We start from the raw sequence: 18,854 nt of genomic DNA on the forward strand, positions 1-18,854 counted from the left end.
ACTACAGATCAAATGAGGAACTGCAGTAAGTTTATTGACCACACAATGCCTTTTATACACAAAACACTGAATAGGAGGTTTGTCAAGAGGAATGTAATCTTTGTTTCTCTTAATCTCTAAGGGAGAGACAGAGCAGAAGGACAAATTCTCGTTACAGCAAATCTCAGTAAATAGTTACAGACTTCTTGATAAGCCATGAAAGGCTGTTCTCATTCTACAAAGGTTGCTCTCATTCTACTGATAACCACCATCCAAACAAGTCTGGGAAAACTGTGTGGGTAAGGGTCCCAGCCTTGCTAGCCCCTTCAGGTGCAAGGACCTTGTCAGCTTACACCCGGTCTCCAACAGATCCCCCTTGTTTTTTAGGCGAAGTTCATGTAGTCCTATTTGCAGGGATCAGATGCTGGATCTGATGGTTCGGAAGCAGACTGGAAGTAAACAGAGAATAATGAGAGCAAGGATAACAACAATTAATAGAGACCAAATAAAAGACTGTAATCCATGAAAGGACATAAGGCTTTGAATTTTATTAAAAATATTCTGTGCTACTTCGCTAGGAGGCAACAGAGCAGAACCTGCATCATTAATAGCTTGAATCTCTCCATGTAATCTACTGATATCTAAAGTAAAGTGAGTATGATCCCAAACTCCTAACAGGTGGTTGCGAACTCGATCCCAATGCCACATAGTACCATTGTATATCTTAGGGGTGGCACAAATCCAATCAAACTCAGCATGACACCGAAGAGTAGAACGCACTTTCAAGCTGTGCATTTGATTTCCTATAAGGAGCACAGCTTCTTCTAGTGCATTGAGCCTTTGTTCTATTTTCTTATCTATGAGCTCTTGAGCTCCTAAGGCATTCGAAACGTTCTTCACCAAGCCATCCACAAAATGAGCTGTGTATATTTCTTGAGTTAAAGCTATGGCTGCAGTAGTGGCAGTAGCAATGAGGGAGACTAGGGCTGCGAGGCCAGCAATAAGCACTCTGATGAACCTCTTAGGGCGGCTTAGCAAATAATTCCGTTCTCTTAATATCTGGGAGCCTGTATCCCTGTATCAAGGTCCAGTAGTATTAACTGGGAGCATGACAAAGGAAGGCTGATGTAATACAACCACCTCATAACCAAAGTTGTATCTAGACCAGCCATGGGCAAACTATGGCTCGCGGGCCGGATCAGGCCCGTTTGAAATGAATAAAACTAAAAAAAAAAAAAAAAAAAAAAAAAGACCATACCCTTTTATGTAATGATGTTTACTTTGAATTTATATTAGTTCACACAAGACACTCCATCCATGCTTTTGTTCCGGCCCTCCGGTCCAGTTTAAGAACCTATTGTGGCCCTCGAGTCAAAAAGTTTGCCCACCCCTGATCTAGACACACAGATAAGTTGCAATGAGTACAAGAAATTGTATACAAGTTGCCCTTAAGTACAATATGTACAATCCCAATAAGGAGAAAGTAAGGAGTAGGTACACAAGCAGTAAGACCTGTGATCACTGTAGGTTATGATGCAAAGAAATGGTACCTGAAGCGGCCATAAGCTTAAATATTTCTAACTGTACTCCTCCCCACTTGGTGGTGAGTATCTCTTCTACCCAGCTTCCAGGGGTCTCTCTAGCCTTAAAACTACTTCTGCTGGATAGCAGGTTGGGATAGGACCAATCAAGTATCTGAAAGGAATTGTTAATGGGAGTATGTACCACAGCCAACTCATGACGGCAACACCGCCAAGGTGGATACTTCAGAAATAACCTGTATTCATTATACAAACATGGAGGCAACTTGGGCGGGATGCCCTGAGAGACAGTACGGGTGATGTCAGGCAAGCCATATATAGTAAGGAACCATTCTCGTCGGATCCACCCCTCATACTCTTCGGGATCTCCACCTCTGCTAATGCCATGGGTATACCTTGGTGAAGGTTCTACAGTAAGACAGTTATTCCAATATTTAATGGCTATAAAACATATGGGGACCCTGGTTGACCTTCTCTCATATCTATACTCTCCCACTCAATGAGGAGTAAGATAATCTGCACTTGGGTGGCCCATGATATCTGTATCATTAACAAAAACAGGAACGCTGGGGTCATCCCAAGTAACGGCCCTGAGAAAGGGCGGATCTGGAATGTATGCCCAGTATGGAATCTGAGCATCACAGACCTGAACAGCCAAAATTGACAGCATGGCTAGAAACAAAGTCTCAGCAGTTCGTTGTGCTCCCTGGCGAACGACCATGGCCTCGGCCTCCGGTGTCAGCTTCTTCAGCTGTCCCCAAGTTGGTGGAGACGTCCTCCGAGTCGTCCGCGATCTCCGTGGCAGCGGCGGCGGCACGGGCGCCAGTGGGCTGATTCGTAGCCTCTTGAATGGTGGAGTGACTTCTTGTTCCACTTCGTCCTCCATCTTGACCTTGAAAGGGCCGGACACAGCGGCTGGGGATCCAAAGGGGCTCAGAGTCCCCTTCAGGAAATACACAAACAGACCCCCGAGCCCATATCAGAACAGGGCTGGGGCCATGCCATTGTCCTGTAAGTAAGTCTTTCCACTGTACCCAAGGGTGGGATCTGGACAGTGAGGACCACTGTCATTCCGCAGCGGTTTTGCCCTGAGCATCACCATTTTAAAAATTAAGGGAATAAAGAGCTCTGTTAAGTAAGTTAGCAGGGGTATCTACATACTCCCGCTTCCTTATTTCTTCAATTTGCCTTTTTAAGGTGTGATGAGCTCGCTCAACTATTCCCTGCCCTTGAGGATTGCATGGGGTGCCTGTTTTATGCTGGATTCGAAAAGTAGCACAAAACTTCTGGAATGCCGTACTTGTGTAGGCTGGACCATTGTCAGTTTTACTGGTATGGGGGATGCCTAGGAAAGTAAAAGCTTGCAAACAGTGAGCTGTAACATGTTTAGCGGCTTCTCCTGTATGAGGGGATGCAAAAATAAAACCAGAAAAAGTGTCAGTAGAAACATGGACATAAGCTTGTTTTCCAAAAGATGGGATATGGGTTACATTCAGCTGCCACAGTTGGCCTGGTTTGTAGCCTCGCGGATTGACTCCTTCTGTGGGAGGAATGAATGTGGTTAGAGGGCATTGAGGACAGAGTTTAACAATTTGCTGAGCCTGTTCCTTTGTGATTCGAAACTGCTGATGTAAGCCAGTGGCATTTTGATGATGGAGAGAATGTGAGGCTTTGGCTGCATCTAAAGGAGATAATGTTAGGTAGGAAGGTTTAGTAAGTTGATCAGCATAAGTATTTCCCACAGAGAGAGATCCAGGTAAATCTGTATGAGCTCGTATATGGCCAAAGAAACAAGGGTGAGAATGTTTCCTGAGTAAAGATTGAACCTGTAGTGAGAGAATAATCACTTCGGATCGGTCAGTGTCATGTAAATTAGCAGTTTCTAAGTGAATTATAATATTTACAATATAAGGAGAGTCTGAGTAAAGGTTAAAAGATTGAGTGGAAGGTTTGCATAACGCTTGATGTACTGCTTCGAGCTCCATGTGCTGTGCTGAAGTGTGGTTAGTCTGAAAAACAGAGGGTTGATTATTCATAACTAGGGCAGCTGTGCCATTACTAGAACCATCAGTAAACACCAGAACTACATGAGAAATTGGTTGAGTCTTGCAGGTGGTCTGCAGGTGAACGGTGATGCTGAGATGAGTTCGGCAAGCAGGATTGAGCTAAGAGAAGCAGAGGGCTACCGCTCACTTAGGCGTGTAGCAAAACCTCCAAGGCTCTCATGGCTTTTATTTGGGGAGTACAGCAAGTAACAATGGAGTACAGCAAGTGACAATGGTAAACAGGCATGCCTATGAGATCATCTGAGCTAAGTTATACATTAAACTATTAATTTCCTATGTTATACAAAGACCCTTTCAACCTGCAGCAGTATACCCTCCCTGGCTTTCCATGCCCTCATGGACTATTTATCACCTCAAGGAAATTCTGCCTCTGAACAATAAATCTTGCGTGCAAGACTTTGTTCTGACGTGGCCCGCTTGCAGGCCCCTGCCTTTTCTTGGCAGAACGTCCTCTTCCAATTAACTTCATTCCACCTGACCAGCTACAAGTCTTGACTACCTTGGGGAAAATGAAGGAATGCTCTGTAAAAAATTGTATGAGTTTATTAGATGGGTAGAGTCTACTGTACCTTGATAGCCCAGGAAGGAAAGAGGCCATTTATCATCCATATGAAATAGCCATTGCCTTTGTTGAACCTTATAGGGTACCACTATGGTATGGGGCTCTTGACCAAAAAGTTCCAGAGATCTGAGACGTCCTGCAAAAATAATATCTGCTACTGCTTCTGAGTAAGGATAAGCTACCTTTTTCGGGGAGGAGTGTGGATGAATCCACTCCAAAGGTCCCTGTTGCCATAAGAGGCCAATAGGATATACTGGCGTAGCCAATACTAAATACAGCCATGGCTGTGAGTAATCAATTTTTTTGTACAAATTGTTTCTTTAAGGCAGCTTCTATTTGGCAGATAGCCTTGTGAGCTGCAGGAGTAAGCTGATGAGAGGAGAGCGGGTCGCTATCCCCACGAAGAATATCAAATAAAGGTTTAAGGTCATTAGTAATTATGCCTAAAGTTGGCCTAATCCAGTTGACATCCCCTAAAAAATTTTTGAAAATCATTTAAAGTCTCTAGCTTGTCTATCCTGAGTTGAATCTTTTGAGGATGAATTTTTCTTCCTTCTATGATATGTCCAAGATATAGGTAAGGGTCTCGACTTTGAACTTTTTCAGGTGCAATAATTAACTCAGATTTAAGAAGAGCCTGTTGTAAGTCATCATACACTTGTTCTAATTGACATTCCATATAGTGAGCTAAAAGGATGTCATTCATAAACTGTATGATATAAGCCTGCAGATGTTTCTCTCGAACTCTGAGAATTGCCTAACAAACTTTTGACACAGGGTAGGGCTATTAGCCATTCCCTGAGGCAATACCTTCCAATGATAGCAGCGCGTCGGTTCCTGAAAATTAGTAGATGGGACACTGAATGCAAATCGTTTGCAATCAGAGGGATCCAGAGGAATAGTGAAAAATCACTCCTTTAAATCTAGTACTAATAGCTTCATCCCATTAGGGATTGCTACAGAGGAAGGGAGACCAGGCTGTAAAGGTCCCATAATTTCCATAGTCTTGTTTATTGCCCTTAAATCCTGTAAAAGGCACCAATCCCCTGATTTCCTTTTTTATGGTAAAAATAGGAGTATTCCAAGGACTGGTACTCTCTTCTATACACCCTAGCTGGAGTTGTTCCTGTACTAACTCATGAGCAGCTTGTATTTTTTCTTTGGAAAGGGGCCACCTATACAGGGTCATCTGACTTCCAAGATATCTTGTCAGCTGTGTGGATAACAGGAGAAACAATGACCCCCCCCCCCCTAAAAATTTCCCTGAGCTGGGGTGGTAACAAAGGCAACACCCAGGGCAGACAGAATGTCTCGTCCTCATAAATTCACAGGGATCGCTGGCAAGATATATGGCTGAAATAACTCAGAATGATCATTGTCTTGCCACTTTAACATTTGTGAACTCTGTAAAGGAGAGTTGGTCTGACCTATTCCTTAAAGTTGTGTCATAGCTTCTCTATAGGGCCACTGTTTAGGCCAGTGAGCTAAGCTTATGACAGAAATATCTGCTCCTGTATCTAAAATCTCTGTAAATCTCTGTAAATCTTTTCCCATGTATAAGTAAGGTTCTCTCAGGCCTTGAATGAGAAATAGCTTGTACCCAATATGCCTTGTCCGAGGAGCCAAAATCCCTGGCTCCCCGAGCGAGACTCTGTGGAAAGTAGATTGCCTGTGGCAGGCAGAGGGAGCAAAATCAATTGAGCAATTTTCATGTCTGAGGTAACGCTGATGATACCTCTGGGGGCAGAGACCATAATTTTAATTTCCCCCTCATAATCTGCATCAATTCCTCCTAGAAAAATTTGTAATCCTTTCATAGTTAAGCTGCTTCTACCTAGTAAAAGGCCAAACATCCCTTTAGGAGTAGGTCCATACACTCCTGTAGGGATGGCCTGTGGTCCCAATTCTGGAGTTAATACATATCGCCCTATGGATCCAAGGTCCAACCCGGCGCTTCCACGGGGTTGCTTGGAATAACTCTTGTATCCATTTTGCTCCCTAGGGCATGCTGGGTGCTGTGCAGCCAGCTGGCCTTGAGACGGCACAAGGACAGGAGGGTAAACAGACAATGCCCCTATTATTTGCTGGGGTTGGGCTGGTCCCTTTTGGGAGTTTCCCGACTGCTGCGGAAGCAAGGAATTTCCTTGGACATCTGTCTTAGATCTACACTCATTTGCCCAATGTTTTCCTCTTTTACATTTAGGGCATAGTCCAGGTTGTTTAGGACCTCTGCCATTTCCTAAATTAACCCCTTTATTGTTTTGCTGTGTCCTGTTCCTCCACAAATGAAACATTTGTGTGTTTGACTTTTCCCTGTGCTAAACTGTTGCTGAAGAATTCCTTCAATGGTGGTTCCCTTTAATATGGCCGCAATAGCGACTCCTTGCATATATGAGGGACCAATATCTGCACAAATGCGGATATAATCTGAGAGAGTCCCCTTCCTTTGATAGGGCCGCAATGCAGCTTGACAGGCAGTGTTGGCATTTTCATATGCCAACTGTTTAACTATTAACATGCCAGCCTCTCCATCAACCACTACTCAGCCAACAGCCTGTAATAGCTGAGAGACAAAATCCTGATACTTTTCACCTGGCCCTTGAATAATTTTTGAGAGCTCCTCTGTTTTCTGACCAGAGGTGGGTAACTTTTTCCAGGCTCTGATCCCAGCTCCATTAATTTGCCCATAAGCTTCCTGGGGATATTGAATTTGATTATGTGTATCAGCATAGGCTCCTTCTCCTACCAGCATTTCATAAGAAATATTAATCTGGGCAGCTTGATTATGAACAGCTTGTTCCTTAGCCTTTTCATCATATTCTGATTTCTGCAAGAGATATTAACCTCCTGATAAACAAGCCTTGGCAATAGCTCTCCATTCATTAGGTGGGAGAGCCTCTGAGGCTATAGTTTCCAAGATGGTTAAAGTATAAGGGGAAGTAGGCCCATACTGAGCATAGGCTGTTTTTAACTCCTTCAAGGTTTGTTTTTTTTTAAGAAAATATATTTTATTGATTTTTTACAGAGAGGAAGAGAGTGGGATAGAGAGTTAGAAACATCGATGAGAGAGGAACATGGATCAGCTGCCTCTTGCACACTCCCCACTGAGGATGTGCCCGCAACCAAGGTACATGCCCCTGACCAGAATCGAACCTGGGACCCTTGAGTCCGCAGGCCAATGCTCTAGCCACTGAGCCAAACTGGTCAGGGCAACTCCTTCAAGGTTTTAAAAGGAAGAGGGTCATAAGTACACTCACGGTGTCCCGTGTTAGGGTTCACCTGTTCCATAACGGAGAAGGAGTGAATGCCCAATTCCTCACCACACTTTTGTGCCTCTTGCAAAGCCATCTGGAGAGGGGAAAGTGGAACTGGTGCTGCACAAGCCAGCGGAGAGCGGCGGGAACGGTCCCCGCGGCTTCTCTTTTTCTTGCCAAGAAGCTTTAATGCTTCTAAAAAGTGTTCTAACACATCCTCTTCAGTTCCAGCAGAAAAATATTCTTTCTCCTCTTTTGCCTGAACAACACCTGTATCATCATCATGATAAAGGGCAGCCGCTTCCTCAAGATCCTCCTCATCTTGAGGATTTAAATTGTCTTTAAAATTTACATGATTCCTTTTTAATATACTGTCTTTTTTAGACCCCTGTTTTGTGCCATCACACTGCTTCTCTTTTTTTCCTGGCTGAAGAGACGGTTGATTATGGTCATGCCTGGTATCCAAACAATCCCGTATCAAATTCCATAAGGAAAATGCATCAACCGGGGTCTTCCTTGGCCCAAGGCTTTATAATGATTGTGCATTTGTTCTCCAACTTTCTGCCACGTTTCTAAGTTAACGGTTCCTTCCTCAGGAAACCAAGGGCAGACCTCCTGAATGAATTTTTAAAAAATTTCTACTTGCTTGTCATTAACCTGAGTTCCTTTACTGTTGAGCATAGAGTTTAACATTTTCCCTAGATTCTAACTGCCCCATGCTTTACTCCCAACTATCAAAAAATTGCTCCTCCCTGACCTTAACGAGTGCACTCTTTATCTGGAGGAGTTCCTCACGGTCTGCTTCCCAAGTCCTCAGGTCCCTGGTTTCAGGCACCAATTTGTCAAGGCCAGCCTGACAGGTTGAACCGGGCTGAGGTAGGGAGGTGGGAATTGAGCAAAGAAAGAAAGACAGGAGAGCAGGCGATCGCGAGGACTACAGATCAGTCGAGGAACTGCAGTAAGTTTATTAACCACGCAATGCCTTTTGTACACAAAGCACTGAATAGGAGGTCTGTCAAGAGGAATGTATTCTTTGTTCCTTTTTTTTTTTTTAAATCGTTATTGTTGAAAGTGGTCTTTTACCCTCTTTTTCTGTTTTTTTTTTTAATATATTTTATTGATATTTTTACAGAGAGGAAGGGAGAGGGATAGAGAGTTAGAAACATCGAAGAGAGAGAAACATCAATCAGCTGCCTCCTGCACACTCCCTACTGGGGATGTGCCTGCAACCAAGGTACATGCCCTTGACTGGAATCGAACCTGGGACCCTTGAGTCCGCAGGCCGACGCTCTATCCACTGAGCCAAACCGGTTAGGGCTGTTTTTTTTTAAAAAAATAACTTTTATTTCTTGAAGTATTACAAAGAGTATTACATATGTCTCCTTCCCCCCCGCCCCCCTTGACATTCCCCCGGCCCCTACCCCCTAGTGTCTTGTGTCCATTGGTTATTCTTATATGCATGCATATAAGTCCTTCGGTTGATCTCTTAACCCCCCCCCCAAACCCTCCCCAGGCTTCCCACTGTAGTTTGACAGTCTGTTCAGTGTTGCTCTGCTTCTGCATCTACCCCTGTTCATCAGTCTATACTGGTCCGCATTATCTGTCCCAACCTCACTGGAGCCGTCCCAACCTCATCGGGGCCGTTTCGTCCTCACCAGGGCCATCTTGACCTCACTGGGGCCGTCCTGACCTCACCGGGGCCGTCTCGAACTTGCTGGTGCCGTACATCGCCAGGGTCGTTTCGGCCTCACCGGGGCCGTCCCAACCTCACTGGGGCCATCCCGACCTCACCAGGGCCATTTCAACCTCACCGGGGCTGTCCCAACTTCACTGGTGCCGTCCCGACCTCACCAGGGCAATCTCGACCTCACCGGGGCCGTCCCAACTTCACCGTGGCTGTATCGGCCTCACCAGGGCCTCCCAGACGTCACCTGGGCCGTCCCAGCCTCGCCGGGGAAACACGAAGTTTGGCACTCTGGTGGCCTGCCGGGCGGCTCCCCACCAGACAAAAGCTCCAGGCTTTCCTGGTGGCTGAACATCCAGCACGCCTGCTCAGACTTCGCCCTCCACCAAGCGCACAGACTGGAACTGGTGGGCGTGCTTGTGCGCCTGCTGGTACAGCGGTTCCACATCGCAGGCCCAGCCAGACCCGGCCCCGGCCTTCCCCGAACCCGACTCTGCCCCCCGAGCGTGTCCCTCCCAGATGCGAGGAGCCGAAATCTGTAGCCTGCTGGGTTGGGCTCTGTAGTTGGTGTCTCTGCACATCCTACTCAGTCTCAATGCTCTTCTTTCTTTCCTTCCAGTTGCAGAGCCTCCAATGGGCCAGCTTTCCCATTGTTCCGTATGATAGCTGTTTGTCCCACAGTTGGTAGCCTCGATGTAGTTGTGGGAGGCAGCATGCACAGGTCTCTCCCTTACGCCGCCATCTTGGTTCTCCTGGATCTGCTTCTTGAGCGCATCTCCCATGGGTGTAAGGAGTTGAAGTCTGCAATTTGTTGGGCTAGGTTGCAAAAGCGCAGGTGGGTCTTTTTGTGCACCTGGCACAGCTTGGCTGGGGATGTAAGTTGATTAGGGCTGGATCTCAGGGAGTCACCAGGGCGGAGCAAATAGCAATGGTGGCATCTCAGCGGCTCCTCGCCTCTCTGGGACAACGGGACTTTGCGTCCCCCAGTGCCGGGGAGCAGCCACGCGCCAGAGCCTCCCCCGCTCTCCAACAGCTGCAGGGCTGTGCCGCCTCTCCCCGTGGGGCCTGGGGCCTCAGAGACCCACCCCGAGCAAGCCCAGAGGATTCGAGGGTTCGTAACCACTTCCGAATGAAAAAAAACAAAAAAAAAACCCACGCATCCAGTTGCAGCCCGCCTGGCGTGCGACTGCGTACTTCTGTTTTTGGTGCCTCTGCAGCTCCTACTCAGTCTCACTGCGTTTCTTTCTTTTCTTCCAGCTGTAGAACTCCCACTGGGCCAACTTCCCCATGGTTCTGAATGGTGGCTGTTTGTCTTATAGTTGGTAGTTTCAATGATGTTGTGGGAGGCAGCACGCACAGGTCTACTCCCTACGCCGCCATCTTGGTTCCCCTCTTTGTTCCTCTTAATCTCTAAAGGAGAGACAAAGTGGAAGGACAAATTCTTGGTACAGCAATTCTCAGTAAATAGTAACAGACTTCTTGATAAGCCATGAAAGGCTGTTCTCATTCTACAAAGGTTGCTCTCATTCTACTGATAACCGCCATCCAAACAAGTCTGGGAAAACTGTGTGGGTAAGGGTCCCACCCTTGCAAGCCCCTTCAGGTGCAAGGACCGTGTCAGCTTACACCCAGTCTCCAACAGCAATCCTGTGAGGCAGGTTCATTACCCCCATTTTGCAGATAAGAAAACTGAGGTTTAAAATTAGGTCACCTGGCTAACAGGTGGAGGATCCAGGACTTGAAGTCAGGCCTTTCTGACTCAAGAAGCCAGCACACCATCCACACAGAAGTACATTCACGCTTTGTTGATGAATGTCAGTTATACTGGAGTTAGTCACCACTGGGGAAGGCTCCTGCCAGCTAAGCAGCAAAAGTGTGAACACCAAGAAGTAGTCAAGGGCACTGACCTGAAAGGGCTCACAAACTACACAGAGGGCCTGAATCAGGGAGGCTTCCCAACCCACCAGCCGCCCTGGTCTCTAACAGAAACATGAGGTCTGAGAGGTCTCTGCCAGCCGGCCCCAATCCTGCCTTCCACTGGGGGGCAGTGGTCCTCCTCAGGAACCTGAAGTCCCAGAGCAGGGATCCCTGTTTTGCCCACACTTGGTCCCAGGAGTGCAGAGACACCAAACCACTGAAAAAACTGGCTTATCAGACAGATTCATAGTTCAATGAACTGATTGTAGGTTTGGAAATGATGGGAAAACTTGATAAGAAGGAATATCCAGCTTCTTTCAACAGCCTCTCCATGATGCTTAGGAATGTTGATCAAAATTGGAAAAGCAGCACCTCTCTCACCCCCCAACTAGTTCAAGGCCCTCCTGAGCTCTGCAGAGATCTAAGCACACCTTCACCTGCACCCTCAGGTGCACATGTGATGTTGTTGAGCACAGGAACTGGCTACTTGTTTGCTGGGAGCACTGCCTGCCGCCCCACCTACCTTCCCCTGGCCAACCCCACACCTCCTCCGGGGCTGTGAGGGGGCAAACACAGTGGAGGGGAAGAGGCCTGGCTCCACTGAGAAGCCAACACGTAGCAGCCCCTGCCCAGAGGGGGCAGAGTACAGACTGCACCCATCTGTCCAATTATTAAATAAATGGAGGAAATCATGCCCAGGGTCAGTTATACTGGAGGTTAGTAACCACTGGGGAAGGCTCCTGCCATCCAGAGCTTTCAATCCCCCATGGACAGATCTACGACATCCTCTGGGTGCCAGTGTGCTGTCATCTGGAAGCTCCTGGGACTGTCCACATGGGAGCTGAGAAATCTGGCAACACTTACTTTGTAGTTCATGTCCTCAAGTCAAGGTTGCTAGACCCTTCATGTTCTCCTTGGGGAGAATTGCAATGAAACAGTTCCAAATGGCTTTTAAATAAAATCTTATTCCCTTGGGGTGAGGATGAGCTGACACATGAGATTCAAATCCAAGGGCTCAGCTCCCTGGATGAAGAAGCCACAGCCAGGTTTGCTCCCAGGCACCAGGGGCTGCTACCTACCTTCTGACAGCTGCTCCATCTCCCAGCTCAGGTGGGTGTGCTGGTTCATCCTCTGGACCTGTTCAGCCTTGAGGGCCACGCTGTCCCCCAACAGCTCCTCAAGGAACTGCTGGGGGATATGTCCACGATCCTAGTGCAGGAAGAGGGGTGGGGTGAGGATGTACCCCGGGGTACCTTCTGGACAGCCCCACCTGCATGCATCTATCCTCATTCCCCCAGAATGAAGGGCCCCCATGCACCTTCTCACTTCCAAAAACACAGCTGCACAGAGGTGACTCCAACACAGGGCCCAGCTGGGAGACCTACAGCCACTAACAGACATGCTGACCCAGTGGCCTTAGGTGATGAAGACACCCAATGTCTCTCAGTGGTGTCTGAACAAAGGGGCTTACACACAGGGCTTTAAAGCAAGGAATATGATGACAGGCAGCACTGCAGCTCCTTAGCGGGTTTAACATGTCTTGGAAAGGTCGTAGGGACTCCCAAATCACAGCTCAACCCACATGCTAAACACTAGTAGAGACGCTATTTGTAATAGTTACCCACCTACATCCATCCTTACCGAAAAGCAACACAGCAGTCAGGCCCTATCTGGTTTTGTGGGTTTTTTTTAACACACACACACACACACACACACACACACACACACACACATTTTATAAATAAATAAAATATATTTTAAAAGAAACATATACAGTGGGGCCTTGACTTACGAGTTTAATTCGTTCCATGACGGAGCTCATAACTCAAATTACTCCTATGTCAAATCAATTGTGAATGAGTGAGACACGTGATGCTGGGCTGATGTTGTGGCGTTCACTGTGACATTCGCTGCACCAACTAGCGGTGGGGTATCTGAAGCTGGCTCTTAACCCGAATTTTAGGTCGCAACTCAAAGCAAAAAATCGCCCGAGAGATGGCTCGTATCTCGAAAAACTCGTTAGTCAGGACACTCGTAAGTCAAGGCCCCACTGTATGTATGTGTGTGTGTGTGTATATATATATATATATCTTTATTTATCACAGAGACGAAGGGAGAGGGAGAGATAGAAACATCAATGATGAGAGAGAACCATTGATCGGCTGCATCCTACAGGCCATCCCTGTGTAAGGATCCTCCAACCTGGGCATCAGCCCTGGCCAGGCAGGCCCTGTCTGTTTTGCAGGCCTTAAGTGTTGCCCAGTCAAGACAATGAGCTTAATAAGAAACTCTTCACCATCAGCAGGTCACTATGTCAGCAAAAGCAACAGAAAGGCACAGAAGGGCACCACATAATCCTAACAGTGCCCCAATCTGTTGTACATGTGGTATAAGAGGGTCTGACATGTACAGCTACTGATAGGCATGAGACTTCACTGAGCCCATTTCCTTAACAAGGAAGGGGTGGGGCTAAGGGTCTGTCCAGGGTTTAAGTGCTGAGTCTAGGCCTCTCTATTCCACTGTCACTCCACTGATCTGGGGCTGGAAATAAATAGCTATTCGGGCAAGATTTTATTCAACACACAGTTCCTATCTGAACAGTTTCCACATGTCCTCTTGGAAAACCAACAGCTCTCGGCAGTTTGCTGGAAATGAGGGCTCAGACACAACAAATCATACTATGGGCCTCTGGGTGTCAGGCACATGCTGGGTGTGGGACTCCATGGCTGGTCCCTCGCAGGTCCACTAACGGGAGGAGACTGCTGGACTTACTGCTGTCCCCGTGCCCAGCACACATGGGGGAGCCATTTGGCTCTTTCCCCTCATCTCTGCTCCCGCCCCAGGAGCCCTCCCAGAACCACTGGGTGTCTTAGGGGTCTGAGTCTCCCCTGAATGCCTTCACTGTGTGGGAACACGCCTCCACCGGATGTGACCCTTTCTATCGGTGGCAGGTTTCCAAGGCCGGCCCCACTCATGGGCTCTAACGACTGTGAGTGGGCAGTAGCTGCTGCTTTTCAATCTCCTGTTCATCTTCCCTGCAGAAGCCAGAACCCAAGATTCTTGATAGAAGGAAAGCCGTGGACCTCCCATCAGTGGACACAGTTGTGATTGAAGCCTGGCAGCAGGAAGGGTTTGCTGACTCTGGATTCACCTGGGCACCATCTCTCTGCCCATCCCCAGCCCTGCACTAGGCGCCCTCTGCCCTTGCCACATTCACTCTTCACAATAGCCCTGAGGGGGAGGCAGGGACAGTCCCTTCTTACACATGAAGTGGCTCTGCACTCACCAACTCTGCTCTCACCGACTCTAAGTTCACCGACTCTATGTCCACCGACTGTATGTCCACCGACTCTACGTCCACCGACTCTACGTCCACCGACTCTGCACACAACCGACTCCACACCCACCGACTCCACGTCCACCGACACTGCACCACACATTCCACAGTTTCCATGCCGCCCATTTCAAACTGCCCTATGGGCCGCATTCTAAACAGCTCTGCCAGCAGCTCATGCCCCATGTTAACTGCATTGGAATACAGAAAAATTAGGACACTCACCCTATGAAACGTAAGACCTATGTGGGTATCTACACTAATAAAAGAGAAACATGGTAATTGGCGTACGACCGCTACCCTTCCCATTAGCTAATCAGCAAGATATGCAAATTAACTGACAGCCAAGATGGCAGCCGGCAGCCAGGCAGCTTGAAACTAACATGAGGCTTGCTTGCCTCAGTGACGGAGGAAACCAACGTTCCCCGCCTGCGGCTGCAGGCCTCTGAGCCTGCAGTTTAAGAAACTATGTAACAAATACCTCCGGACTTCACCCAGCAGGATTGCAACATTGCATGCAAAGGCCAGAAACCTACTTTCAGCAGCGGAGGCCTAAGAGCTGGAGCCAAGTCTCAAGCTAAAGCTGGCCCAGAATAAAAAAAAAAAATAGGAAAAAAGGAGCGGTTGGGAGCTTCAGTCACCCCCAGCCTGAAAACAGCCCTCAGCCCCTCACCCAGACTGGCCAGGCACCCCAGTGAGGACTCCCACCCTGAAGGGTGTGTGACCAGCTGCAAACAGCCATCATCCCCTCACCCAGGCTGTCCAGGCACCCCAGTGGGGACCCCCAACCTGATCCAGGACACCCTTCAGGGCAAACCAGCCGGCCCCAACCTGTGCACCAGGCCTCTACCCTATATAGTAAAAGGGTAATATGCATCCCGGCACCGGGATCAGCGTGACAGGGGGCAGTGCCCAAACCCCCTGATCGCCCTGCAGCTCTGTGTGTGACAGGGTGCGGCACCCCAAACCCCCCCCCCCCACCACAGGCCCTGCTCTGTGTGTGACGGGGTAGAGCCATAACCTCCCCATCAGCCCTGCCCTGAGTGTGACAGTGGCGGCACCCCAACCCCCTGATTGGCCCTGCTCTGTGGGTGATAGAGGGCGGCGCCCCAACCCCCTGATTGGCCCTGCTCTGTGCGCGACGGGGTGGCGCCGCAACCTCTCCATCGACCCTGCCTTGAGTGTGACAGGGGGCGGTGCCCCAACCCCCCAATCGGCCCTACCCTGAGCGTGACTGGGGGTGGCATCGCAACCTCCCAATCCGCCCTGCTCTGTGCATGACAGGGAGTGGCGCCCCAACTCCCCAATCGGCCCTGCTCTGAGCCCAACCAAGGGCTGCACCTAGGGATTGGGCCTGTCCTCTGCCACCCGGGAGCAGGCCTAAGCCAGCAGGTCGTTATCTCCTGAAGGATCCCAGACTGCGAGAGGGCACAGGCCGGGCTGAGGGATGCCCCTCCCCCCCAAGTGCACAAATTTTTGTGCACCCGGCCTCTAGTATAAACTATAAAGAAACAAAAAGGTTATATATATATATATATATATATATATATATATATATATATATATATATATATATATCCTACATAATTACAAATGGAAATTAAATATTTCATTCTAATTTTGTCTGCCACATTTTAAGAAATTATTGTTTTCCCTTCAGCTGAATTACAGACATCAATTCGTACCTTTTAGTTAACAGGACATTCATTTTATTTTGTGGAGTCTTATCTAGAGAGCTCATTTCTGAAATTCTTATCATCATCGACTGTGAATAGTTCATACCTTAGAACACCTGAACACCACCAGTCAACTGCCTAAAAAACAATTTGACAGACGATTTATTAATGTGTAGTTTGTAAGAAAAATGAACAAAGTAAAGCTGTATATTTGGAAAATACTTTATTTACTTACTTTTAAAATATTTTTTTTATTATATTCAGAGGGAAAAGGAGAAGGAGGGAGATATATAAACATCAATGATGAGAGAGAATCATTGATAGGCTGCCTCCTGCATGCCTCATAATGGGCATTGAGCCCCCAACCTGGGCTTGTGCCCTGATCGGGTATGGAAGGGTGATTTCCTGGTTCATAGTTTGATGCTCAATCACTGAGCAACACTGGCCAGACTGGAAAATATTTTAATAAAAAGATTTTTTACCTAGCTTTCTGTGCTAGAGTATTAAATTAACACATGCAAGGAAGACATTTAGAGAACAAATATGCAGGTATTCTCAGAACAGAATTTAAACATTTAGGGTGTAAATCAATGAGCTAAAAGTGTTTTAATTATTTCTAAATTAGTAATGGTTTTACTTGGATTAATTAAAAATTCATTCTTTTTTTTTTTTTTGATTTTCAGTTCAGAGGAGGGGACAGTCGTGGAGGAGATTAGAAGATAAGGCGTTCACAGCAAAGACTGAGCTAGGTGAAAACTGAGCTAGGCGACTGTGGTCTGGGACAACTGGGCCCCATAACGGGACACATGGCATCCCTGGATGGGCACCCAGGCAGAACCAGAAAAACAGTGAATGAGGGAATTTAGTAAGATGCAGTGTAGAGTGAGGTGTCTAATGGCTGTGAGACTGATCCGTCAACCCCCATAATAGAGACTGAGGAGTGGCCAAGGAACGAATTCAGGGAGGGCAGAATAAGTGGCCCCAGTGTCAATTATAAAGGAGATAAGGCTTATCTGCCACCACAGTCGTTACCCAAAGCTCTGTCCTGGTGGTGTAAGTCTGTGGGGCCCTGTTGGGGCCTGGGCAGCTTCTTCGGTGGCCAGTCCCAGGAGGTCTGGGAGCTCCAAACCAGATCCAGAGGGCAGCCATGCTGGACTGGCTGAGGCCTGACCTGGAGGGCCAGACTACAGTCCAATTTCCAGTGGCCTTTCCTTCCACACCTTGGGCAGGGCCCAGGCCAGGGTCTCGGGTTTGAGCAGGACTTGGCTCACTGTCTTTCCTTGCTGCATTTGAAGCATGGGGCCCGGAGGCAGCTTAGCCCCTGACTTAACCGCAGTTGGAGGACCAGCACTTCGTTTGGGGTTTGAAATAGGTGGCTAGGAGCTAGAAGGCCTCCCAATGGGCCTCAGCCTTGGCCTGATCTCGCCTTTGATTTTGGATTTGGGTCTCCTCGTCTCTATTATTAAAGACCTTAGGTCAGGTTAACGAGGGGTTTATGGAAGTTTACAGTAAAGGTGGTCAGGTCAGTGGAAAAGGACCTGAAATGCCTCTCAATCTGTGAGGCTGGACATAAAAATGGGGGCATAGATTCAGACAATGCCCTCGGTCCCTGCTGCTCCCTCAGGGATAGAATGGGCACAGGAATAGAAGAGGAATTTCTCGCAAAGGTAACTGGCCAGCCACCTGTGAATTTAAATTGCTGTCAATCATGGGGGAGGAGATTCGGCGGAGCGCACAGAGGAAGGCAGGCGGTTAGAACTTACAGAGGGCACGGCATGGGGTACAGGTTACTAAGGCAGGCCTGTAAGGGGAGCGGAGAGAGCGGGAGAGGTGGCCTGGGTGGGCGTGGGAGAGGTACCAGAATTCTTTGATGAAAGCAGTGGGGTTGGGGGAGAAAGACACCAGGTGCTTCTCAATTGCAGTTAAAAGTCACAACCTCCCAGGGGCGGGGCAAAACGAAGGCGGGGCAGAAGGAAGGTGGAGCCTACTGGCGCGTGGGTGCTGACTGGGGAAGCAGGCAGGGGTGGGGGCGGAGTTGTCGTCAGGGGACTTGAGTTTCCGGCTCCCGCAGTGGCTGAGGCGGTAGTGGAGGCAGCGGTGGTGGCAGTGCGTGGCAGAGCAGGCGGATGGACTGACTGCGCAGCGGTGGAACAGGGCACAGTGCCCGCGGTAGTGGCGTGCAGGGGCACGGGGCTGTAAAAGGCAGGTTGAGAAGAAACAGAACAGAGGTGGAAACCAAGATGGCGGCATAGGTAAAGACCGGAGTTAGCTACCTCGAACAACCACTTCAAAAATACAACTAGCTCTAGCTGGTTTGGCCCAGTGGATAGAGCCTCGGCCTGCTAGACCTAAGGGTCCTGGGTTCGATTCCAGTCAAGGGCACATGCCCGGGTTTCAGGCTCGATTCTCTTTCATCATTGATGTTTCTATCTCTCTCTCCCTCTCCCTTCCTCTCTGAAATCAATAAAGATATATTTAAAAAAAAAAACAACAACTAAAAGACGGAACGGACATCGCCCAGAACCACAGGAAGACTGGCTGAGGGGAAATTCTTGAACTAGAAGGAAAAAGAACAGCATACGAGACTCAGAGGAGGCGCAGTGCGGAAAGTACAAAGGTGCGGAGGTGCGGGCGGAGCGGGCTGGTAGCTGAGGGCAAGGTTGTCGTTTTCAGTCGGGGTGGGGGGTGTCTCAGATTCTGAGCTCCAGTTCTGGGCAAGTCTCTAGGGACCCAGACTCAAACAGGAGAAGCGGGACTGTCTGGCATTGGTTGGAACGCGAGGGCAGCTTTCTCTCAGAGGTTTGCAGTGGTTGCTGGGACTCTGAGAGGCAGAGCCTCTGG

At 48.3% G+C, this 18,854-nt stretch overlaps 1 protein-coding gene and 1 long non-coding RNA gene across 2 annotated transcripts in view; both read right to left on the minus strand.

Annotated features, from left to right (window-relative positions):
- LOC132222888 (zinc finger protein 551-like) overlaps positions 1-18,854 on the minus strand; it is a 187,698-nt gene that overhangs the window by 108,764 nt on the left and 60,080 nt on the right. The window lies entirely within an intron of this gene.
- LOC132222774 (uncharacterized) lies at positions 1,391-8,297 on the minus strand. The gene is made up of 3 exons (XR_009450298.1): positions 8,160-8,297; positions 2,167-2,412; positions 1,391-1,491 (listed from the first exon to the last, which is right to left on the minus strand). It is a non-coding gene; the product is annotated as an uncharacterized LOC132222774 (long non-coding RNA).

Source organism: Myotis daubentonii, chromosome 21 (assembly GCF_963259705.1).
Source record: "Myotis daubentonii chromosome 21, mMyoDau2.1, whole genome shotgun sequence".
Classification (NCBI taxonomy): Eukaryota; Metazoa; Chordata; class Mammalia; order Chiroptera; family Vespertilionidae; genus Myotis; species Myotis daubentonii.